The 26,768-nt window shown below is 41.1% G+C and overlaps 1 protein-coding gene across 3 annotated transcripts in view; it reads right to left on the bottom strand.

Annotated features, from left to right (window-relative positions):
- TBC1D4 (TBC1 domain family member 4) overlaps positions 1-26,768 on the bottom strand; it is a 115,497-nt gene that overhangs the window by 46,556 nt on the left and 42,173 nt on the right. The window lies entirely within an intron of this gene.

Here is a 26,768-nt window from a genome sequence, read left to right as displayed (position 1 = left end):
CTCAGTCATGATGCAATTAAGAAGCACAGCCAAATCTCTCTCCTCCTCCACCATTCTTACCTACGGATTCCTACTATACACTGTAAGCCCAAACTGCACATCTCCAATAGAAACTCTTGACTTCAGCCCTGTATTATCCAACCTTTTATAGCCACCTGGTTCTTCTTCTGTTTTATCCCAAACACCTTGAGAGGATGTCTGCTTTCAGTATCAACATATTTAATATGCAAGCTCCTTTTTCATTTTGCCCTCAGTAAAGAAAACAAGGACTTGTCCAACTCTGCTGACTGCAGATCAGAGTGATTCTAATTGCTCTTTTGACAATATTTGCTTAACCAAACCTCTTTCTCACCAGGTCTCATCTTCTCTGGAAGGATAATGAATGCTATTACGTTACATGCGTTGGGAAAGTTACTAGTAACAATGAGATCAAGAAAGAATATCTGTCTAATTTTCTTTGCAAGAAAAATTGGTTCTCAACGCTCACCTAATCCAATGTCCTAATCAACAGCTTCTGTATTCCCTACAGCTTCCAATATCTATAATATTTGATAATGTTTCAAAGTAATTTTCTATTTTTTTTTAAAAAGGTCACTCTGAAGTCACACTTTCATAAATAACCCATGCTCCCTACAGCATCTCTTTCTTTCAGTCACATGATACCAGCTGAAACTTGCTAATGAGGCAGTAATCTCACTTGCCAATACTTCTGCAAGTCACAGCAGAAAATTACCTTACTCTTAATCCCTGTCTCCCATTACACACTCCTCATCCATTGGGCATTCAACTCAAATCTCCTTCCAGTTCACTTATTGCAAAACGAAGTTCAATTTCCCTAAGACGCACTGATGGTTTGGCTTTCATCCCCATAGATGTTATCATCATCTCAGTTTTCTGTGAGGCTAAAAGTTAGTCTTGATATGACATGAATACAGGACAATTTTCACTCGTTCTCACTACCAGGCTGCTTTACCATCACCCAAGGTGCGCTTCCTCCTAGCTGTGCCAGCTCAGCTGGACATGGACAATTTTCACTTTTACATGCCGGTTCATATTCCAAGGTACAGCTCTTTTTCTACTGATCAGTCCTCTTATTCTTTCTATGGTCTGTGCTTAAAGAAGCTCTAGGGTTTAAATCCCTTAGCTCTCTGTCTTACCAAAATTCACAAGTTAGATGTCTTTTAATTAACATTTCCCCTTTTAGAATCCAGAACCTGTTACAGGACTATTCACTTCTATTTCTATTCAAAGTACAGTGACAAATTAATATAGTATTCCAAATGTGTAAATTCTACACACACTCAAGTAGAATAAACAATGTCAGCTGTCTAATCAGCAATTTGAATTTTTTTAAAAAGTGCACCATTACTTCCACTCCAATAACTGGGTTCTGCCACTTGCTCATCACTTTTCAGAGAAAAGACTGGAAAAGAAATTCTTAAGTCTTTCTAATCATACCAAATAGCCTCTGAACACATCCTGTCCCCCCCCTCCCACCAGTGAACATCCAAATAGGCTGAAGATAAGACACTACCTATTCTACCACAACAGGATTCCCCATCCATCCCCTCCTCTCTTAAAGATCTCCCCCACAAACATACACACAGAGTTTTAAATTCTGTCTAAAAAAATCCCACCATACCATCCTGCTAGTTATCCCTTGGGTTTACTTCCATCTTTTTCAGATCGCGCATGTTCTTCAGACACTAGCATTCACGTCACAATTACTATTTCACAATCCCTTCTCCCCTCTATAGCTTTTTCTTCTACCTACCACGCAAATTGTGACAGTATTTTCACTTCAGCATAGAGGGATGCTAGCATTACAGCAGAGGTTTCAGCAAATACTGCCCAACCAATTCTTACTCCCTGCTTTGCTCAGATAAACTTTTTTTTAGAGTGCACCCTCATCAGTATTCACTTTTTTCCCTATTTTTCTACCTATCCACAGAATTAAAATGATAAATCAAGGTGAAAATTTGAGATCCATTTGATCTCCATAGTTATGAATACTATTCTTATACAGAGTTGAGGAGGAAAACAACGTAACATGGGGGAATCACAAGGATGAAAAGTATCTGTCAGACGGCCCAGAACCAGTTTCAGATGCTTGTTGGATGTTTCATGGATTCTCTAGACAATACAGTGCGAAAACCAGCTTCAAGTATAAGACGCAAGACAGACACGAACAGACTAACTAGTCATACACACAGATTTTATTTGTCTTCAGTGTACAGGAGTAACTGCATACTGATGCAGGGGGGCTGGACTAGATAACCTTTAAAGGTCCCTTCCAACTCAAACTATCCTACGATTCTATGAAGATGTGTCCAGCGATTGACGACGTACCAGCATGTACTGTTAGACTTGACTCTCTTCACTCATAGAGTGACACTAACTTATTAAAAACCAAGCGTTACTGCCACCTGAGACATACCTTACAATATTTTAATTTAATGTTTTGACTTTGGGGAAAAACCCTAACTGGGATCAAGTGGAGTCTAAAGAAGAGTTTTCATCTATATTTTCCTGAAATGCAAGCCAGGAAAAGTTGCACAATTATTCAGCACAGCAACCATCCCAATGTGGATGTTTACATAGTTCTTTGGCAAATACAATTGTTTGACATTTTGCTCCTCTGGATATCAAGAAGTGCCAGTCACAAAAGCTTCTCCATCAAAGTTGTGTAACTGTTTTGGATTTCAATATTAGCCTATTACCTGTTAATGCTGAAATTGGAGGGCAAAGTCAGAGAAGATAGCAAGCAGAATGGAGACGTTAAAATACTGAATTAACAGGATGAAACTGCTTAACTACTTTTAGAAATCAGTTTAGTAATATTAAGAAGACAGACCCCTGAAACATTCAAAAATTATTAACGTTTCCACGCTCTAGTATTTCCCTGCAGCAGTCTCATGAAATTAAGCAGCCAAAGGGGAGAAATGGGATTCTTATTCCTGAAACCCACAGGGCCATTGCAGATCTTCCTGGACTACCAACTGTTACAGTAGAGCAAAACAAAAAGGTTAAATGAGTTATTGTACAGTTTTTCAGCATTCACCTGTATATAAAGAAAATAAATCCTTAAAATAGCTAAGCATTTAATCTATTTAACATACACAGAATTTTTGTTGTCAAGTCTTGAAAATGGTTGTGTCAAAGAGGGAGACTGGAGTAGAGTGGGATAGGCAGTGCAATTGCAGGGTGAGTGAGTCACATTTCCACCCCAAACAAACCCAGTGGTGCTACTGCTGGGACAATACAAGACTTAATTCTCCCATGCTTTGCCTCTCCCAAGTCCCATGGTCTAGGGGCCTATCAGCTTTTTCCAAATATTGCTGAGCAGAGAAGGAGATGATGACTACATCCTAAAGGGAGTTGCAGAGTGCTTCTCGGGCAGAAAGTAAGAGCAGATGGTACCGTGCTGGGACAGCAGTTCTCAAACTGGAAGGAGAAAGCAGAAGTGTAATGCAGGCCATGCCTATAGGTATTATTCATAAAGTTTGCTTAAACTGTTGAGGAGTAGCAAACTATTACATGAAGCAGAGCAAGGCAGTTACCAAAAAGTAAAAAAAAAAAAAGGTGCAGTGATAAGACAATAGAAGCTTTTTAAGAGACAGACATATTCCCAGTCTATGCACATAAACATTGTAAATATCTGAAATTGTCATTCTAAATGTTAATTGTCCAGTATATTGTATTTATTGACCATAGAAAGTAAAGTCTATTAACTTCTCACTTTAAATGGTTAAGGGAACAATAGGATGAGCTCCCAAAACAGAATCTGCAAGGTCCTTAAGAGCTAAAACCAAGGAGCACACATATTGCCACACAAAAAACTTTAAAGATGTCAGAAAAACAAAAATCCTGACAAGCTCAACGAAGAACTAGATAGATATGGTATATTATCTAGATGAAGGGACTAAACAACACGCTTACTCAAATTTGTTGGAACAGCACACAAAGCTTTCTCTAGTACAACAGTGACCTCATGCTTAAACAGTAACAGGCACATTGAACTGTGTCAAGTATTAATAAATTGATACCAAACAAAATGAATGTGAGAGCTTCAGGTGAGCTTTCCTCCCCTCCAGCAAGTCAAGAGCTGCACACGCCTGTCAGGAGACAACAGTGGCACGTGAACTTTAAGACCTTGAAACAATGCTCATAGCAACTCCTAAATCTCTGAATAGAGCAGAGATCCTTCTTCAGGGCCTGTACCACCCTCATCACCCTCCCTGCCCCTCAAATGCAAAAGGCTAAAAGATAAGGATGGACAGCAGACATCGTAAGTACAAGACAAGACCTGTGACACCAGTTCTGGTCCTCAGTGTGAGGAGCACTCCAAAACTTCATTGAGGAGGAAAAACAAACAAACAAACAAGCAAACAACAACAAAACTGTAACACCAAAATCAAACATACAAGACTAAGTCAAGATGCAAGTAAGAAGAGCTTCATAATGACACTGAAGAGGCAATATTTCACTCCTGGGAAACCGGATAGATCTAATAAGACTAACTAAGGAGAAAAAAAAAAAAAACAACACACCACTTGGGAATCCAAATTAAATTTGTTATTATTCACATTTGAGTAGCCTAAGATTGTATGAATCACTCTTCACCCAATTAGAGCTGATTCGATACATGGTGATGCAATAAGCAGAGTTAGCTGTACTCAAATTAGAACAGATGGCACTGGTCGAGTTCTGCATCACCTACAGTAAGATTAATCTCTGAACATACAACATAAGAAGTAGAGTGTGATAGGTGTTATACTGCCACAAATTCTGTTTGCTAGACAGTAGAATTTTGGTAAGCTCAAACTAATGACAGCACCGGTTTTAGCCAAACAGTCCCCCAATCTACTCCATTTACACCTTACATCACCTTCGCCTCACCTGCCCTATGGCCTTGGTTATAGACCTTATGAGCTACTGCTGTACATCATTCGTTTGGCCAGCTAGTGTAGAATAAGGCTGCCGCACTTCGCCCTGGCTAGAAGACATACATTCACACCCTAGAACTGCTAATTCCAGCTCTGCAGTTCATGGGCTCCATCCAGCTCTGTCCCTTGTGACTAGACCTACAACAGGGTCAATACATAATGGAGAGAAAACACTTCCCTCGTGCCTAAGTAGTACACTGTTCAAAGTGCATGTGAATAGTACTGCCAAGAACTACTCTACTATATATCAAGAAATTTCACCGTGTTCATCACAGAAGCATACTTTCATGCTGGAAGCATCACTTTAACTAATATCAGTAATGTAAGCTCTTTTATCTCATGCGATTAAAACCAAAGAGAGGACTACAGGAAAATAATTAATATCAAATTAAAACTTTCTTTGTACATCTTGTCACATCATGCAACTAGGTTTTGTTAAAATTAATTCCAACTTTATCAACCGTGCCTTAAAACTCCCTGAAAGAACTTCAGTTATGGGGTGTTTATCACTAATATATTGAAGTTGCAGAACAGAGAGGCTATCAAGCCTACTAAATCACGCACGCTCCAGCATAACACTAGAATAGTTTGTCACAACTGTAGAATAGGAAGAGTATCTACATGCTGGTACCACATGCTTTCTTGAATAGCGGTGACGGAAGTTGAAGCATTAAAAATATAGATACTCCCTTTGAATTTACAGCAGTCTCCAGTGAACAAAGGTGGAGCTCCCCTTTTTTGTTAGAGGGTAACATTCAAATGCATCCCACAGTATTACCAAGAGTGCTTTCAATTTTAGTCCAAACTTACAACTTGAGTGCTATGGATATTGCAAAGAAGAAGAAAATTGACTTACTACTATATATCATTAATTCCACAGCTGGACAGAATTTGCCTGTGCAGAGAAGCTGCAGCTCTTGTTAGTTTGTTTCTAGCTTCTACATGGAAAATTTCGGTCTGGAATTTATTAACAAAGCAGAGCCTCTCTTGGTACCATAAGGCTTATAAACATTAGCATGACTATGAAGTACTAATCTAACAAACATGTCTAACAAATCTGCCTACTTAACGACAGCAGCTCTAGCAAGGCAATTATTTTCAAAGCAAGGAAGAAGCTCAGCCCCTCTCCCTCCCTCCATGCAGGCGGCAGTGTCAGATCCCTTCCACTATACAAAGAGCGGCGAGATGAATGAACATCACGCACACACGTTAGGAGCAGCCAATACCTCCTGATGCAGGCTCCAGTTCAGAAGCACAGCCATGTCCAAGCAAAACTGTCACCGAACTTCGGTGCCATGAACACGAGGACTCGGGAGCAGATTCCTGCGATAAGTGAGTGCAGAAAGATGCCCCTCTCAAAGGGCTGGCCGTGCTGTTGCAGCATTTCCTCAGGCTCGGCACAGCCAGAGCTCCGTGCAGCAACCGTTATACTTCAAAAGCCAAGTATTTCCTGACTTCAGGCTGGAAGCACCCGCATTTCCTCGGATTTGAAAAACGAGTCCCACTCATGAGCTAGCTATCTATACTTAAAAATGAAAAAAAAACAAAAACAAAAACAAAAAACAAGGATACCATCCAGAAATCAACACCCTGTGTTTTGCTAATTATTGAAAGAGTTTGACATCTATCAATTAGAAACTAGCGCAATGTGAGAAAAACTAATGAGCAATCAAACGTGACTCTTTTTTCAGTTAGTGTTAAGTTGCATATCCACAAAACAGAACCCAGTCACAGCAGTGAAACACGAACAGAGACAAAATAAGCCACATATCACATCCTGCTACGTATCAGGCATTCAACACCAAGGCAAAGTTCTTATCTTACACAAAAACACACTCTAAAGTGTGTTAGCTGTCTGACAGCTAAAGTGCAGATACCAATAACTACTCTCAACCAGAAGAGAAGGGTGGGAGAAGGAAAAAAAATTGTTTTCTTTTAACTGCTATAAGTGTTTTTACTGCCAACCAGTTAGTACAGCACTCATCATCCAGACCTTTTCTGCTTCTGCAGCTACAGCAGTCTGCTGCTTCACACGCTGGTAATGATGCTCCATGTATCAGTTTACACCATTAAAAATGAATCTTTCTGATAAAGAGATAAAAGACCAGCTCAGAGTGATTCAATTTACGCAGTCACACAAGCAATTTGTTGACTATGTTTATGCTAGAGATATTCAGAAACTAGAACAGAGGAATCTGTCTCCATTGCCTGACTTAATGCTGAAGGCATACCGACCATCTTTGGTTTTGCAGAAATGAGGAGGATTTGCAGCCAAGAGAAACGCTATCACAAAGGGAAAAGAATAACAGCCAAATTGCTAAGCATTTCTATAACCCACTTGCACTTAGTGTAGTTCTAAAAATACAGTTTAGAAAACACAGAGTCAGGTTCTCAGCAGGCAGTAACAAGCATCTGCTGCCAACTCCGATTTGTTCTGCTGCAAGTCTGGGCTAACACAAGCCCAGTAGCAGGAAAGCTAGAACACAGGGGCTGTCAAAGAAAGACGCAGTGAAAGCAGCTTCTGGAGCTTCGAGCTGACTGTCACCACTGGCAGCTAGTGCTTTCATGTTTCTGCTGTTCTCCACAGGTTCATGAGCGTAGCCAAAGCTCACAGCAAGAGAAAACGCAAGAGGAACAAGCCAAAAACCCAATAAAGAACTGCATATAGTAGAGTTTTGCTTTCAGAAGACAGTCTTCCTCCTATTTGCCTGGCCTACATTTTTTTCCAGGTGACCGCTCAGGACCCAGTCAGGTTTGTTTCTGAAGAACTACTACAGAGCAGTGCACTTACTATACTCTGACATTGAACCTCGTGCCCTGTATGGAGGAGATCACATATTCCTGCTGAGGGCAAAGCTGGACTACCACTAAACCAGCCTAAAGAAAGAGAGATTTTTAGATAGGTAAAATAAAATAAAATAACATTCAGTTCTCAAAATAATTCTTACTTGAGATCAACTCAGGAATTACTTGTGCTGTTTAGTTTTGACACGCTCACTGGGCAGAAAAGTCTACTGCAGTTGCACAGCTTACACTTAGGAGAACCCCACCACATTACCTAATCTGCTACAGGAAACTCGTGGATCACCGAACACGTTTTGTGTACCACAGGTGCATGCAAGATGCTGCTTTGCCAAGTATCCAAATTTAAACAAGCAGCATGATGATAGAAGGTGGATCAAGTTACTTAACAGGAAAGAATGTGCAAGAGTTACAAGACTGTTTGGATGCCTGGGCAGACAACAGATGCCTTTTTTCATACTTGCACACAAGTGCTCTGCAGTGATGTATCAAAGAACTTCACAGATGTGCCATGGCACAGCGCAACACGAACACTGCTTTAAGTACGGAAGGTTCTTGCATTCAGTATTTTGCTCCTGTGTTTAGGCCAGTCAGGCTGATGTTTTTCCACCTTTCAGATACAGTTCACACTCGCTCTGCTTGACTGCTTTGCAACCCATGGAAGCATCAGTACAGAGCTGTCACGACGATTCTTATGTTCTTTGAATATGCAGAATAGGAAGTCTCAATTCACCAGATTATATACTTTGAGCATATGCAAGTTTGTTTCCAAGTTTGAGACATAGTTCCCAGTGACAGATTCAGCAAAGTACAGCTTCCTTGTAACAGCAGTTCATCTTAAACTTTCCAACTGCTTTAACCCAAGTTTTCCCAAACTATCAAAGCACAAATTCAGATATTAACTAGGAATTTCCTCCTAAAAAACTCTGTATTTTTAACTTAATTTCTAGTAAGAGATTTCTTAAGAAGATGTTTTTATGAACTCCATCGCATTTAACAGACACTCTATTTTTTAAAGGGCTTGCCTGAGAAGATAAAACTGTCACGTGGACAGTCCCAAACAATTAATACATTCTCTGCATTCATTTCCTTTTGAGAAAAAAAAAAAAAAAAAGCTACAGTTGGAGAGCTCATTGAAGTATTTTGCCCATTTATGGTCACTCTCCACTTCTCGAACACAGATCGGAAGATAGTGAACTTCATTTCAGCAGATTTAAGGTGCAAGTGCTAAGACTGAAGTGCTTCATGCACCATGTTTAAGAAAGCAGTAGAGTTTTTTTTAATTCAGTAGTTTTAGATAGAAGCTCTCAAGGTTTTAATTTAAAAATACGTATTAACATGTTGATTCACTATGAAGGGAATACAACTTGCAAAGTTTGTTTTTCCCTAGTCAAGAGATCAAAGTTTCAGGACTCCTGCATGGCAGACAATAACTCCCAAAGCGAATCCCAGTCCAGATTTGGCTGAAGACCATCTCCATCTGATTTCCATGGATGTCACCACCTTTATAACTTATTTGCTACAATAACCACCTCCTCTTTCTATCACTGAAGGAGAAGATGGTAAGTGGGTAGTAATCCACCACTCACTCTGGGAGATGGGAAAAATAACAGATTCTGTTCAGTCCAAGAGATCTAGTAGGTGTCTATATACTTGGTTCAGAGAAAGCCAGGCACTGCAATAACTTAATGAGGCTAGAAGTTCCTCAGTAATGTGAAACCAAGGAGTTAGGTGTTTTCCTATTTGATGTTTTCCCAGAAACTAGACTGCAGTACTGAGAGGTTTCGGACTAGAAACTTTCCTTAAAAAAGGCTCTGCTTATGGAAAGGTGGACATCAAAAGTAGCATCAAGCAGCAGGTGACACTGCAGCAGAGACACACAAAAAATTAATACCCAGTTCAAGATACCTTTTCTCAAAAGGACATTCACTAAGAAATTGTGAAAGACAAATGCAGACTATTAATTTATCAGACAGTGTGCACAGAATAGGAAAAAATTGATTGCACCCTAGTAGCCTTTCCATAGCTTCTCTACCCCTGCCAAGTAAACTTCATTAGTTTTCTAGTACTTTGGAAATACACACATGTGTACAAGCTCCAGCTTGTCTGGTAACCTCACCGTTCACAAGAGCAACTGCATTATCTTCCACCAGTATCAAATGCCTAAGCAATCAGTAGTACAGTTAACTTCTCCCAGATAACAACCAGCAAACAACCCTAGCATAAACATAGCGAAAGAAGATTTGAAAGCCCTGTTGATCCAGATGCTGAATTCCCAACCGCTTCGAGACCAGGTGCCAGGCAGAGCAGGGAGCTTCCACCTAACTCAACTTCCTTCTGCACCTAAGTCTGGAATCACCACTTTGCCTGATGGAAGCAGAGGAATAATGAACACCATTGCCTGAAGGCAGAGCTAGCACACCACCAAACATCAAGCGCTACTCTCACTGAGAATCACAACAGTCTAATCTTGTCAATCACTAACGGTTTAAAATACAAAGATTTCATCAGCTCTCTGCGTTAGCTGTGGAAAGAATTAAATACAGATTATACAGTTACGGTGTTCAAATCTGTACAGACACAGCTGAATGGGTAAGCATTTCAGATTTAATAGCGGAAAGTAATTAAGTGCATGATTGTTTTACTTTTTCCCGCAATTTCAAAAGAGCTACAGAGTTACTGTTAATAATAATAATAATAAAAACCCAACCCACAAGACCTAGGGGCAACAGAAAAGGAAATGCTTTCCCAGAAAGCTTTGAGACAAATGAGTCAACGAGGAGACAGTAAAGTCCTTTCAGAGGAATAGCTTCATCATAAGGCAAGACTCTTGTGCCCAAATACATGACGAATTATCCAAGAGTTTGATAAAGACCCATGAGACTATTTGCATAGATTCCCAAAAAGTTTGTGAAAGAGTGTTTTGTTTTGGTTATGAATCTAGGTTCTATAAAACTGTAAGGGAAAAGGCAGCACTCAGTTACTGTGTAAGGAAGCAAATGTAATAGGTGATGAAAACAGAGAATCAAGATGGATGGGAAGGAGTTGTTTCTGAGGGTACATGGAGAGTTTGTTTTCAGGCAACATTTTCCTATACCTCAGGTAAAGCAACATCTGCAGTGCTTCACTAATTGCTAGTTCTAGATACTAGTTGTTTCTGAGCCAGCAGCTGCACAGCACTGCCTGACAGCATCAACAATAAGGTTCAGGGAAGCAGCTTTTGGAATCGGCTTGAGTCTACACAGGTAAGCAGAAGAGGCAGGCTGCATTAACTAATTAGAGCTAACGTTGCTAACATCATTCATAGGAAGAGTAGCATAGGCTTTAACATGTCCTAGCAATACGATCACAAATATACCCAGGATTTCTGGAATTTATGTTCATCATTAAAGCACACCAAAGCCCACACCGCTTCATCTTCTGCGGCAGCATTTTCATCCTACTAGTACCCCTAGCACATCTTACTTGGGTACCTATATAAAAGAACATGCCCTGCATGTACAGGAGAAGGGCAGCACAGCCCCATTGTCTAGGGCTTGGCAAAAGTACACCTAGATATAACACAGCAATCCCTATCATGCGGCTCCTGTCTGGCCTGGAAACAAAACTCCCACTTCTGGGCTGATCAAGGGAGGGATGAGAAGAGAAGAATGGTTTTGCCACTGACACAACAGCATTCTCAAGACATTTAAATAAGTTATTTTGAAGGATAATGTAAATCCCATTCACTTCAGATTACCACAGGATTTTCTTAAATCATTTCAGCTAAGGTATTACTTGTCATGCTCAGCTGCAATTAAAGCAAGACACAGCTTCAAGTAACTTAAAGTTTCAGAAATAAGTACACAAGTTCTTCTTTCATAAAAGACAACAGCTTTCTCTGGACTGATGAACTTAAAACTCAGTTTATCCATATTTTAACCATTCTACAGCTGAAGTTATTTTTTACTTACAATAGCCGAGATTATGAAATATTTCTCTCCACAACTGAAAGTCAGTTTGCTGACAAGAATTAGCAGTGAACATGTAACCATTAACGGAAATCGGAAAATAAGCTCCCCTGAGGAGTGAACTTCATTCTTCCCGCCCATCAACTCTCCCTCCCCTGGGGGAGCTTAGCCTATCTGGGAATTATCTACATCAGGAATTTGTTCTTGGTCACGTCTGGATGTCCTGTTCTCACTAAAGTCAAGGCTGAAACTTGTTTTGCAAAGCCAGTCAGGAAACATGTCAGTTGTATTAATAAAAGCGAGCACATTTTATAACGTATCTGTTCTGTGCTTCCCAGCATCGTATCTGGGAAGGCAAGATACGTCTTACTCACCAAGCCTCAGTCCTTTGTGTGATGGGATGCACAAGCATGCCTTCCGGTTTCAGCTGTGACTCCTGCAAGGGCTTCCAAAACAATTCTCTACGTTCTGAATGTATTCTATACATTTTTTTTATATGGTATATAACTGTACACTTCAGGAAGGAACAACAGAAATCTCAACTTCAGGGGTTATCCCAAACGTGACAGAACTATACAACACTAGTTAGATTTATTATTCTCTAGGGATTTTTTTAAACCATTTACAGTCCCAGATGCTGTAGTTTCTGTTTGTGTAAGAGCTCTCAGGGAGCTGAAGCTAGCAGAGGATACAAGTTGGCTGATTTCTGTAGTTTTGCTCTCATAAAAACTAACATCTTGCATAAAGCGGGTAACTTCAAAACAGAGTTATGATACAATGAAGCAGGTGTAACAGATTCATAATTTATGAAGATAATGTTACTAGAACTATAAAAGTTCATAAATTAATATGGACAGTCAGCTAGAAGCAAAATCTCAAAAACACACCATTTATTTGAGAAGTCCAATTAAATTCATAGACTAAGATGGAGTGCAGTTCATAACGACTTACACGAATAGAAATGAGTAAAACTGAATAGACTAACATATCCATATTCTTAGATGAAGAGAAGCCAAGTTGACCCAAGTAGAAATCTTTTTGTTTGTTTTCATTTGTGGGTTTGGTTTGGTTTGGTTTGGTTTTTAAGTGAGGGGGACCACTGTAAGATGGTTATGATGCACTGGAGCAAACAATGACAAAGTTGTAAGTGAAAGTAGTAGAAAAACATAAGAATAGACACGTTTGCTCCCAAATCCAGTACTTGGTATGATTTACATACCATACCATACCATACCATACCATACCATACCATACCATACCATACCATACCATACCATACCATACCATACCATACCATACCATACCAATTATTTAAATTTCAAAGTGGCATATGACAGCAGCTTTCTGCAGTGTTGCAACCTGCCTAGCTGAGGCTGCTTTTCACAGATGCTTGAACCTACATCCCATAAAGAGATTTTTACATCCTGTTTCCCTTCATGGGAACACTGGGAACGACTAGCTCATACTTGGATGTTCAACTTAGCATCACACTAAAAAAGTACTGCACTTCTGAAGAGCCTATGAGGTGATGTAAAACGAGCTTCTACTGACTTTACTACATTAAGACAGCTAACCTGTGTTTCACACTGTGCATTTTTCCGAATTTGGTCTGTGATCTCATTTTTTCAACATGCTTCCTCTCCCTAAGCAGTGAGGAAGTCTGAAAGGACCCATTTTATGCCAAGGTCCTCATGCTCATCACAATCTTTGTTCAGCCTCTCTGACCGCTTCGAAGACTCATCGCATATAAACACCAGTCTTTGAATTAAACCATTTGGGACTGCTCACCAGCATGCGACATTTGAGAAACTGTATTATTTTCCACTAGTAGCAGCTTCAGGATGATTGTTGGCCTAATTTATTTAGATGATGCCTGCTCTGGGACTCGACACAGTGAACAGGAATTCTAGAAGGGCACACAGAGTTGCTGCAAGGAAATTGTAGGGCTCAATAGTATTTTTTTAATATATACAGTAAAAAATGCTAACAAACAGCAAATTTAAAACTTGTGTTTTTGTATTAAGAACACAAGAGTAAAGCACTTTGAGCATCCATTAGAAATCAATCTGTATTAAGGACATACCGAAATAAGATCTAACCAATGCAAAAAAAAAAAAGAAAAAGATTGTTACGTACCAATTAAGCTAATTATAGGAACACAGAACAAAGTCCATTATAAGTTCCTGCATGGACAGATCTGAAATTTTTAGGTACAATCAAGGAATTGGTTTTGGTTTTTGGTTTTGGTTTTTTTTTTTCAACTCTTTTGACTTAAAAACCATAGAAATTATTTAAAGCTGAGTGCTCTTCACTTCTGGAGGTCAGTGTCACTGGTTTAAGTGGATAAATAGGTAAGTACGAGGCTAATTTTAAGACAGTACTTCAAAGAGATATGTTAGGTAATAACAGATGCACCTCATGTAAAAACATCCTGGTACTGATATCAAGTGTACTTAAGCGGCATGAAGGTGAAACAGAGGCTTTAGGCCATACAAGGCTTACTTCCTGTGCCAAATATCTGAATACTTTAAGATTCAGATACTGTTGAAGAACAACAGGCAGTGCTACTATTTTATTCAGTTTTTCTGTACCTATCAATATAGGCAGGAAATTAAGATCAAATTGAGGTCATGCTGCTGTAATGTATGCTGAATGTAACAAGTATTTTAGCAGAAATAAACAAGGCAGAGTCATCTTTGCAAGCACCTTTTCCAAGAGTTCTGTATTTTTAATATATAGCTATGCCGACTGCTTACTGCAGATTTCCAAGCAGTCAAGAACTGTTCATGATGTGCAAGCTCCACAAATAGCTCCACCTCAACAAAACCTGAGGGATGCACATTTGCCACTCAGAAATCAGGATTCCTCCTTAAACTTTAAGTTATGTCTTATTTCATAGCCTAGAAACTTTCTTCTAAAAAAAAATTTTGTATAATTTTACCCAGTTTATGGAATACCCTACAGTTTCATCCTGAAAAAAATAGCCATATAGATAGTTGGAAGAATATTTATATACTACAGAACGATTTTAGAAGAGCACCTTTATTTGCTTTATAGTTATGATGCCTCAGCTTCAGAACTTACATGATTCTTTGCATGGAAAAAAGCTTTGGACACAGAAGGAGATACTTGAAGAAAGCAGCAACAACCCACTACTTTTTATTCATGTTTTTCTGACTTTCACTTTTTCAGGGTTTTATTTACCATCCTTTTCAGAGGGGAAAGAAAGGAACCATAGTTGTAGTAACTATCAGATCCTGAGAGCTGATATTCTGGTAAGAACAGACTACATGCTAGTTACGCTTTTACAAACCACTTATGATGTTAAAATGTGGAAGAATACAGTGCTCCTTGGATTCTGCAGCTCTTGGAAGGAACGAACTTGGAAGCTGAAATCCTGGTTCACGCAGCTAACAGCTCTGTAAGCATGAAAAGCACATAACTACTCATACAGTACCAGTCCTCCCAAACCAAGAAGAGTTTTGCCTTCAGAGCAAAGCCTGGTATTTTACGGCATGAAATTAGTTTGGGGAAGAGATGAAAGACCAAGCAGCTCCAGCTGCTAAAACACACACTCACACTTCCTCTCAATCCCAAAACTCCCAAGCATCTACCAAAACTACAGCGGACAAAAGAGTGTATGTGTTTCTTACCCCATAATTATATGCAGCATGATTAGAAAGCTTCAAATTTACAAGAAGAATTAACCAAGTGGTGACAAGAGGACAGATGAAACTCCTACCCGAAGGGGACCCCTCCTAAACAATTAGTCCTTAGAAGGGTTCCTACATGCAACCAGGAAGGAAGAGATGCACCTGGAAGTCAAGAGGCTGAAGAGCTTCTCAGCTACCACCTCCCCAGTATTTTCTCAAGATACCACACAAAAAATGTTTACTCCTAATTATTTATCATTATAGCTGCATACAAGCATGACTGCAGACATTGTTATGTTTCTACAAGGCTTGGCTGGATGCTCACACCCACAGAAGGTAAGAATATACTTCCACACACTCATTTACAAAAATCATCAAGTTTTGCGACCTCGGCTTTACCTAGTGCTTGCACAGGCTCTGTCAGTAGGCTTTCCATGAATGCAGATTAAGAACTTGCAGCTATGAGACTCTACCCAGCAGCTGCTGCTCATAAACTGGCTAAAATGGAGTTTCAGGGCTTTTAAGTCCCTAGATAATTTTAAAATGTCTCTCAGACTGAACAGGGGAGGGAGCTGCTCTTTATAATACAACAGGTCCCTTCGACATGTTAAGAACAAAGCTGTATTTATATTATTTCACCGCTTATCTGAACACCACCCTGTGCTATCTAGCAAAACATACACCATGCTTTGGTGATAAAACACCCCGTGCTAAGGCTGCCTTACCTTCCCACGAGCATGTGAACACATGTCCTGAGCCCCATTAAAAGCACCGCAGAAACGGCCAATTTCAGGTTTATGTACTCAGCTCGGATTTAATCAGCAGCCACTCGGCAAAGCCTCCGCATACCTACAAGTCTCAAAGGGCATCAGCTGAGGAGCCAAATGGTTTCAGAGGGTTGCTGCTTGCATAGTGTATTAATAGAAAATTCATCAAACTATGTACTGTTTTTAAGTCCTGCATTTAGAATGCATGGAATAGTTTGGGTTGGAAGGGACCTTTAAAGGTCATCTAGTCCAACCCTGCTGCAGTGAGCAGGGATATCTTCAACCAGATCATGTTGGCATTTACTTTGATAGCCTAAGATGACAAGGGAGGACAAAACAGATGTGACAATAACAGAGACAGCCAAAGAAGAAATGAGGGACCCAATGCCTGGTAGAGGTTTGTTTGGTTTTCTTTTTTTCCCTTCCCTTTCCCTTTCTTCATGTTTTCCCTTGAAGAGTTACATTTCCTCAACTTTAATACTTTCCACTGTTGCAATCTTGTGCTAGCTGTAGTCAACAAGAGTTATCAGGGGACCTACAAAATTAGTTTATAGGGCTGAAAGACACCCTGCATCCTGCATACAGGGAAAAGGGACATGTCAAAATAATTTAGACCTCAAATTTACATTTCAAAGAAGATACTTCTAACTACCCTTCCCTCTCCAAAACGCCACACCGAGGTTTAGGAGCCTGCAAGACCCTCTCAGCTAACTAAAATTTGGATAGTGTATTGGGTATAGGCAGCAAGGTTTTGGTAGCAGGGGTGGCCTCTGTGAGGAGAGGCTGGGGCTGCCCTGTGCCTGACACAGCCGGTTCCAGCCGGCTCCAACCGACCCACCGCAGGGCATGGCTGAGTCCCTCAGCCAAAGTGCTGGTGCCTGGGTGAAAATGTATTTTTAAAGGGCAAAAAGAAAAATGCCACACAGGCAGAATAAGGAAGAAAGTGTGAAAACCAGCCCCACATACACCAAGGTGAGAGGAGAAGGAGGTGAGGAGGCCCTCCATGGCGGAGCAGAGATTCCCCTGCAGCCCCTGGAGAGACCAGGCCAGATCAGGCCCTCCTGACAAGAACTGCAGCCCATGGGGGATCCATGCTGGAGCTGGGGCAAAGTGTGACGAGGAAGGAGCGGCAGACAGGAGCTGTTATGGACTGATCGCAGCCCCCATTCCCCATCCCCCTCCGCTGCTTAGGGGTGGAGGAGCGAAAGAAGCAAAATTGAGTTTGGAAAAAAGGGCTGAGTAGGGGGAAGGCGTTTTATTTTTTGTTTCTCAACCTCTAAATATATTTTAATTGGCAATATATTAATTTAATCTTCCCCAAGTGGAGTGTGTTTTGTCCATGATGGCAACGGGTAAGCAATCTCCCTGTCTTTGTCTCAATTCACCAGCTTTTCCATCCTATTTTTGCCTCCATCCGGGGTGGGGTGTGAGTGAGCTGCTGGGTGGGTGTCTGGCTGCTGGCCACAGTTAAGCCAGCACGGACAGTTAAAAAACAGAGATACTTAAGATTTTCATTACTATACACAGCCTGCTAAATATACTTTTTTTTTTTCCTTCAAACACAGCTTGTTTTTACATCTGGATTTTTCAGACTGTTATACAGCTACAGCATGGATGACCAGTGCAGTAGTAGTCACTGAATTAAAAAGCCAATACAGGCCCTACCATGTGCCTTTGCTACAGGTGGCCAAATAACAGACATGCCAAAGTGGCAAACATTAATACAGAAAATTAACAGTTGGCAACCAGTAATGCTTCCTCCACGCCTGCTTAGAGCAAAGTCTCAGTTCCATGCCTCAAGGTACACACCACTGCTTTATTTTTATTCTAACTTGAGATTTTTGCATCTTAACCTTTATATTTTTACACCAACAGCCACATTCAGCTGAGTATCTTGGCTAAGAGCTTCCCATTTAGACAGCGAGACTTTTTTTTTTTTAAAATGAGGTCCTGAAGTCATCAAGGAAGGGGCCAAGACATGCAAAGGCGCAGTAAATAAACCTTGCAACATGCACCGTGGGCTTTAGAGCACTTGGCAAAAAAACAGAGGTGTGGCCAGCAGGCTACAATGCCCATCCTTGTTCCTATTGTTTTGCTATATTCTCAGGGTTCAGAGAGGACCTTCTGCAAGTGCTTTTAATTTTAAAAGCAGAAGCTACTAAAGTACTCCTCATTTTATTCTGAAGGGCAATAAAGAAAAGAAAATAATTTGCTTACTACAAGCGTTCATTATATTTACAAATGCAATTTCTTTTCTTTGGCAGATCTCTCAAGTAAGTTGGCTAGTACAAGGTTAAGGTTACAATATTAAATTTGTTAGAGTTTAATTGTTTGGGGGAAAAAGAACAACTTGCCTTTCTGAGATGCTCAAGAATAATAAGAAAAAATTAAGACCTTTGCTCTTTCAGGCAGTAAACTCTTCCCTACCCCAGCAGTGTTTCTCCGTTATTATAAAGATGTAGGCTTTTATCTCTCTCCTTTCAAGGCCATGTCCAGAAGAGTCCAGACAGACTCTTCAACCATTTCTAATCAGCAGGTCTCTATGAAAGGACAAAATCCAATCGCAAGATCAGAGTTTTAAATGCCTACACAGGTTCATCTGATCTGATGTATGGGGTAAGATTTCTATAAAGTAACTGCAAAGATTATGCAGCAGAAAAAAAAAAAGAAAATTGTATGAGAGTTAGTACCACTTATGTTAAACCTTTTTTTGTATTAGAATGTTTAAACAACAGCAGCTTAGCTCTAAGCTCAAAACAGTTTGTTGGGGTTTTTTGGAAAGGAGTTGGTGGGGTTTTTTTTTGAAGCTGGTTACTTTTTCTCACCTGAAGTAGCTCATTTGTTCCTTGGAAAGATCACATTTTGGGGTCCTTCTGCTCTACATGTTTGACTAGGAAGTTGGAGAAGAAATGTTCTTCATTTTACTTGCCAGCAGTGGAGGGGAGCAGCAAACAGAACCCAGTTTTCTCAAATGCCGGACTCTGACACTGAAATCTTCGCTATAATGTGACAGAAAAATGGAGTGCAAGTATTTTGGAGTTTGTTATAGTCTCTCTAATTTTAAAACCTTCTCTACTTCCATCTGACTTAAAAAAAAAACCAAACAAACAAAACAAAACCTCCCAAAAACCAAAGGCTAAGTCTTTATTTTGTCTTATAGCCTATAATGAGTAAGTTAAACCTGCATATTTTTCCCTTCTCTTCCTCCAGAGAGGAAGAGGGGAAACTTGCTCTTCCCAAAACCTGAACCAAATAACAAAGTCTGTCTTTCCCAAGAGGAAGATGACAGAAGATAAAAAGTTTCCCTCCACTTCATCTGTGTCATTCATACACTCAGCTGCATGCTGACACTTCCTAAAGCAGCCAGATTCTAGCAAACCTACAACAGTTCACACAAGGTGAAGAGCAGCGTCCACTTAGTATCTCTGTTAGGCTTTCTGAAGTCGCTCATACAAGCATCATTTTTCTACACATTCAAGGAATCTGACATGGTTTGGAAGATGCCACTTCTTCAAATTTCAGCAACAGAGAAAAGCCACCACCAAACACTTTTTTTTTTTTTTTTTAAAAAAAGGGGAAAAAAAAAGAAGCAGCTTTATGCACCAAGTAACTGAAAACATTGCAGCCATGCAAACTGAAGGTTAACTTGGGAGACATAAGATATACAGGTCCTTTCCAGAAAATTCTGCCTGGAAACATTTAAAAGCACTGGCAAGCACTATCAAAAATTAGATGAGAATTTCATAAAATAAATTAAAAGCTCCAATTTTCTGAAGTCAGATTCAATTTATATCCAAGTTTATCTTTAGGTATCAAGTTCTGTTTCTTCACACTTCAAAAAACGAGATTTCAGATACTTCATTCCCTAATAAAGTCGATTTATATTCCATAGCACATAAGTAGCATGAAGAGCACTACTTGATCTGTGGTGGCTGACAAATGACAGACAGGACATCAGTCCATTCATATATGCTATCATTTAATGGAACAGCTTCATAAATACAGAGCAGAATCCCAAGAAAGCCTGCTCATCTCATCTCACAAAAAAAAAAAAAAACAAGACAAAGCCTTTCTCCAATGCTTTCTCCAATGCTAAAGGACAGCCTTGGCTGCAGCGACCATGACATGGTGGAGTTCAAGATCCACGGGGCAGCAAGGAAAATACATGGCAAGCTCTCTGCCCTAGACTTCAGGAAGGCGGACTTTGGCCTCTTCAGGGACCTGATGGGCCAAGTGCCATGGGAGGCAGCCCTGGAGGGAAGAGGGGCCCAGGAAAGTTGGTCCATATTCAAGGAGCACCTCCTCCAAGCTCAGCAGAGGTGCATTCCGATGAAAAACAAGTCGGGCAAAAAGGCCAGGAGGCCGGCGTGGATGTGCAAGGAGCTCCTGGACCAACTGAAAGTAAAGAAGAAAGCCTATAAAGGGTGGAAGTGGGGACAGGTAGCCTGGGAGGACTACAAAGAGGCTGCACGAGTGGCCAGGGATAAGGTAAGGAAGGCCAAAGCTCTGGCAGAACTGAATCTCGCCAGGGTTATAAAATGCAACCAAAAGAGCTTTTATAGGTACGTAGGGGACAAAAGAAAGTCCAGGGTAAATGTAGGCCCCCTCCGGAAGGGAACTGGTGTCCTGGTTACCCAGGACATGGAGAAGGCTGAGGTTCTCAATGACTTTTTAGCCTCAGTCTTCACCGACAAGAGTTCCTGTCCCACCACCCAAGCTGTAGAAGGTGCAAGCAGGGACTGCAAGAATGAAGAACTGCCCATTGTACTCGAAGAGCAGGTTCGGGATCATCTGAGGAACCTAAAGGTGCACAAGTCCATGGGACCTGATGAGATCCATCCACGGGTCCTGAGGGAACTGGTGGATGAAGTTGCCAAGCCACTGGCCATCATATTTGAGAAGTCGTGGTGGTCTGGTAAGGTCCCCGATGACTGGAAGAGGGGGAACATAACCCCAATTTTTAAAAAGGGGAATAAGGAAGACCCAGGTAACTACAGGCCGGTCAGCCTCACCTCTGTGCCTGGCAAGGTCATGGAGCAGATTCTCCTGGAAACCATGCTAAGGCACATGGAGAGCAAGGAGGTGGTTGGTGACAGCCAACATGGCTTCACCAAGGGCAGATCGTGCCTGACCTATTTGGTGGCCTTCTATGACGGGGTGACAGCATCGGTGGACAAGGGACGAGCAACTGACATCATCTACCTGGACTTGTGCAAAGCTTTTGACACTGTCCCGCACAACATCCTTCTCTCTAAACTAGAGAGGCATGGGCTTGATGGACGGACCACTCGGTGGATAAGGAGTTGGCTGGATGGCCGCACTCAGAGAGTGGTGGTCAACGGCTCAATGTCCATGTGGAGACCGGTCACGAGTGGCGTCCCTCAGGGGTCCGTGCTGGGCCCTGCCCTGTTCAACATCTTTGTCGGCGACATAGACGGTGGGATAGAGTGCACGCTCAGCAAGTTCGCCGACGACACCAAGTTGTGTGGTGCCGTTGACACACTGGAAGGGAGGGATGCCATCCAGAGGGACCTTGACAGGCTGGAGAGGTGGGCCCGTGCCAACCTCATGAAGTTCAACCAGGCCAAGTGCAAGGTCCTGCACCTGGGTCATGGCAATCCCAGGCACAAATACAGGCTGGGTGGGGAATGGATTGAGAGCAGCCCTGAGGAGAAGGACTTGGGAGTGCTGGTGGATGAGAAGCTCAACATGAGTAGGCAATGCGCCCTTGCGGCCCAGAAGGCCAACCGCATCCGGGGCTGCATCAAGAGAAGCGTGGTCAGCAGGTCGAGGGAGGTGATTCTCCCCCTCTACTCTGCCCTGGTGAGACCCCACCTGGAGTACTGTGTCCAGTTCTGGAGCCCCCAGCACAAGAAGGACATGGACCAGTTGGAGAAGGTCCAGAGGAGGGCCACGAAGATGATAAAAGGGCTGGAGCACCTCTCCTATGAGGACAGGCTGAGAGAGTTTGGGCTGTTCAGCCTGGAGAAGAGGAGGCTCCGGGGAGACCTGATAGCGGTCTTCCAGTACCTCAAGGGGGCCTACAAGAAAGATGGGGAAAGGCGGTTTAGTAGGGCCTGTTGCGATAGGACAAGAGGTAATGGCTTTAAAATAGAGGGGGGTAGATTTAGATTAGAAATTAGGAAAAAATTTTTTACGATGCGAGTTATAGAACACTGGAACAGGTTGCCCAGAAAGGTGGTGGAAGCCCCATCTCTGGAAACGTTCAAGGCCAGGCTGGATGAGGCTCTGAGCAACCTGACCTAGTCAGGGATGTCCCTGCTCCTTGCAGGGGGGTTGGACTAGATGACCTTTGAAGGTCCCTTCCAACCCTAACCATTCTATGATTCTATGATTCTTTTGCAAAGCCAAAATAAAATCTACACAGCTTCTGTTTAGTAACAGGTTCTTGAGGAACTTAAAAAAAGCTTCATCTGTTAGGAAGTAAGTTATTTGCCTAACCATGGTCCTTCAGTCCAACTCAATACGGCTAGGAAGAGATCCAGTTGCTCTCAAAAGCTTGTTTTGAAGATTCAGAAACCAGGCAACGTAACAGGCTGCATCTGCGAATCTCAACTTCTGCTGAAAGCATAGCCAACTTAACCACTCACAGTAGTGTACCTACTGTTTACATTCTGGTAAACAAGTGCTTGCAGCAATAACCAGGACACCCTTAGGTTCCTATTAAATTCCATGGCAGGAAGCAAGGCTGATTTCTGCTTACAAAGCATCATAATTTATCATTTCACAGAATGAAACTATTAAAATAAAAATACAGGGTAAAAGAACATAAGAATGCTGATTTTTTTTTTCCTTTTTTGCATAAAACTAGTGTTTGGAAATAGACCTCAGACTGGAATTCCACACTGCCTGACTTAGTTCTGGTCTTAGACAAGCCTTCTCACTCACAGAGGTTAAGCGTTTGTCTCAGTTACTGCTAACAGGTAGCATGTCAAGTCGTTTTCTGGGAGACAGCCAGGAATATACAGAATTATGCTGATGCAGGAGCAGTTGTGTCCCATCCCCAGTGTCGTAAGGAGTAGAAGGATAACACTGAGAAATTACATTCTCAAGCACAGACAGAGAGAACATATGTTCAGTGGCCTTCTTTTGCCAGAAGCTATCTGATGTGCAGTGCTTAAACTTAATTCCTTACTTCAGATATTTGATCCTTTCAGGGGAAAATAGAGCTCCCCAGCTTCTAGATAACTAAAGGGGAGTATCTTTGGAAGGGAACACCTACTTACTTAGAAAACAGAGTAAAAGACCTTATTGGGATCTCCACAGCTAATTTGGAGGTACCGCATCTGCCTTTGTGAGGGATCACAGTGTGCTTGCAGGCTTCTTGGAACGGAAGAGTTGCAGGCCTAGGCCACGTGACTGGAAGTAATAAATACAGGTCCCATGTGAAACATCAAGGACCATCTACAGGCACCTTGTAAGCCTCATTTCCTGGCTAAAAAAAAAGGTTTTTTAATTTGCATTATCAGTTCCTTCTTGTGTTCTCCTTTCTCATAAGCATCTAGGGCCCATGTCTTCCACCAAACTTGATCGCTGTCTCACCACTTTAAGACCCCAAGAGCATTCTTGGGAAACGACAAGGTAGGGAGTGGAGAAGAGAAAGTGAGCAAGTGCCTGTGCAAAGCAGAGATGCCCACACAGAGGAGAACTGTCAGGCATGTACTGAAGGCATCTGTTCTGCTCAGCTGGCCAATACACACATAAGTGCGTGCACAGCAAACATCATCTGCAGCTGGCATAACACACTGTTTCTTGCCCAGCAACTAGCTGAGAACACAGGATAAGCTAGAAAACTAAGAGGCTGTTAAAAAAAAAAAAAAAGAATTTGATAAATTGCTTTATATGAAAGAAGTTCTTATTGTGCCTCTTATTTGTGTGTTTTCCTTTCTCTGTTTCTGCTTCATCTCACTGGACAATTTCACATTCATTTTCCAGGAAATGGTGAAGGCCCAGCAGAGTCTTCTAAGCTATCCAGCAGATTAAATACAACTTTCTTATCTCTTTTAAACAGAAGGAAGTGGATCAAAACGAGAAATTCTGTAACTCATGAAATGGAAGGAGTGTTTGTTCTGCAGCAATCTGGACTTTTTCCATTACTGAATGAAAAGCTGTACTACAGTTTTACATGAACGCTAACACAAGTGTTAATTGTTCCAGGCACAGTGAAGATCATTTTGCTCCACAAGTTCAATATCTCCTTCCTACTCCTTCTTAGCCACACACACATTGCGGTATTTCAGTGGTTACGGTCATAGCTCTCTAGAGCATGAGCCCAAACAACTGAAACAGCTGATAAGATCACACAAAGACTACACTATTCATTATCACCAATGCTATACCGATTTAGCATGCTAAAGTTTAACCTGTTCATATTTACACATTGCAGGATGTCATTAAACACCACTCACTATTTAAGAATACTGAAATCACTGCACAACATTTCCCTAGCTTAAATACTGCCCCTGGAGCCAAACTGAAGGCTTAACAGCTGGACTTTGCAAGAGGAACCAGATAGAGCCATATCCCCAGTGGGACAGTGGCACAGCAGTGAGCTTAACGCATCTCCATTAGCTTGTCTCACTGCGCATGTCCACAGCTTCTAGATGTAAAAACTTCACATTTTCCAAATATCTGAGGACTATCCTTCATCTCCTTCCACAGAGTATTTTCAAGGGTGTTATACTACCAAGCTGGAATATCTGTTGTGCGCCTTCAAGGACTGAAATGATTAAGTGGGTGAATTCAAGGAGGGTTACACAATCCTCATGCACAGAAACTACTCTTAAACTCTGGCAGAAACAGCAAGGATTCTGCTGTCCTATAACACAATGCCACAGCTACTTAAGCTACAATTAAGTTCAATACTAAAAAATCAGTTAAGTTGACTTTTGGGCGTACTTGTTTTCAACAGAATGATGGACTCTAAATAGCACATAAGACGCTGATGTAGAAGTACTGTGTTTGGCTAGTCAGGGATCTCCAAATCCTAGCTATCTATATAATATTTAAATACTTAGTCTGGGTCTTATGCTGACTAGTTTTGACAAAATGAGCTAGTCAATTCATGCATACTGTATTTCTGTGACTGACGATCAAATCAACTTTCTCATGCTTTAGACAAGACTACTTATTATAAGTAAACAGACTGGATTAATAACTTAGTGGGTAGTGAATAAAAGATGGAGAGGAATTTTATTACTACACGTGAATGAGGTACAGTAGCCAGCCAATGCAGGAGATAGACCTTCAACCTGTAGCTGAATCCCATCCTGTCCTGTCCCACCTCCTTTCTGTTTCCCCCCACCTTTCAAAATGAGTCTGACTGAAGAATTTGAATTCCCACAGCAGACAGCAGAAACACACACTGCAGAGTGCCTTTCATCTCACTGACATTTGGTCAGACACTAGCACTCCAGACTCCACAGACCAAATTTACTAGACCATCACCAACTATAACAGCAATTTGGACATCTATGCTAAGTCCAGGCATAGGTGCCTACAGGTGAATAAACTCAAAATTGTAAAACAGCAACAGAGTAAGAATCCACTAACAGGGAGCTCAATTTTTTTTATCATTTCTTCAAACACCAACCCCAAGGTGACTATCTAAGCATCCCAAACTAGGCAAGAGTCCCTCTGAAGACAAGTAAACACAGCTTATGTTCTTCTGTCGCTTTCTATTTTATTTTAAATTTTTTCCTTCTACTCAGTTTATTTAAATGTTAACAATAAAAAAATACTCCAGTCAAGTTTCTACTGAAGTCACTGGAAAGACTCATTTTTAATAAGTGCACATCAGAATCAAGTTTACTGAACCAAATCTGTTATTTCAAATGATATTGAAAAGATTAAAGCTTTTTTTTCTTTATCTTGATTATCTACTTACCATTCTCTTCCTAGTCATTTCCTGTTACCGTTCTCTTGCTGCCTTGTGTAAGTCAAAAATTAATTCCTACTTTTGAGAAACTTATTCGTTCTAAAGCAAATCCTTCATAAACTCCTCTGTTATACCATTTTTTTTTAAATGGATTAAGGCAACAGGGGCATTTCTTAATATCCAACTACTTAATTATGAGAACTTAAGTACTTCAATTTTGGCTTCTATCCAGAATTTAATCTTCTTCTCCAGGGAAGACAATAGTTTGCATTAGGAAAAAAAAAAAAGAAAAAGCCTTCACATCTTCCCTTTATATTGCACTATTATCTAAAACGTTCTTTAACCCTCTAGCATGGCTAAATGAGCAACTGGCATCTGAGCTGCTTATTGACCAGTGTACTACTTGTTATCATCCAAACTATAAACATCCGTGAAGGCAGGACATTTCCTGTCGCATTCAGCATTACCTGAAAGATGCATTTCAAAGGCTTCCACTTCAAACTCTGGCAATAATTACGCTCCAATAGAAAAGAGGTCACACATTTACACCACAGTAAGCACAACTTTCTGCCCTACCATCTCCACCATGCCCTCAAGTGGCCATTAAGAGCTAGTTTCCTTCTTAATACAAAAGCCTGGAAAGAGGCTTATTGATTTCAGAGGGAGCAGTCTCCCTGCTGCCAGCCCTGGATCCTTTCTGACCCAGAGTTTACGGTTAGCAAGATAAATCCTAAGGAGGCTTGAGGTGCATT

This window comes from Chlamydotis macqueenii, chromosome 1, assembly GCF_036417535.1.
Source record: "Chlamydotis macqueenii isolate bChlMac1 chromosome 1, bChlMac1.mat, whole genome shotgun sequence".
Taxonomy (NCBI): Eukaryota; Metazoa; Chordata; class Aves; order Otidiformes; family Otididae; genus Chlamydotis; species Chlamydotis macqueenii.
The sequence above is the reverse complement of the archived record's forward strand: the minus strand, read 5'-3'. Positions and strand labels throughout refer to the sequence as shown.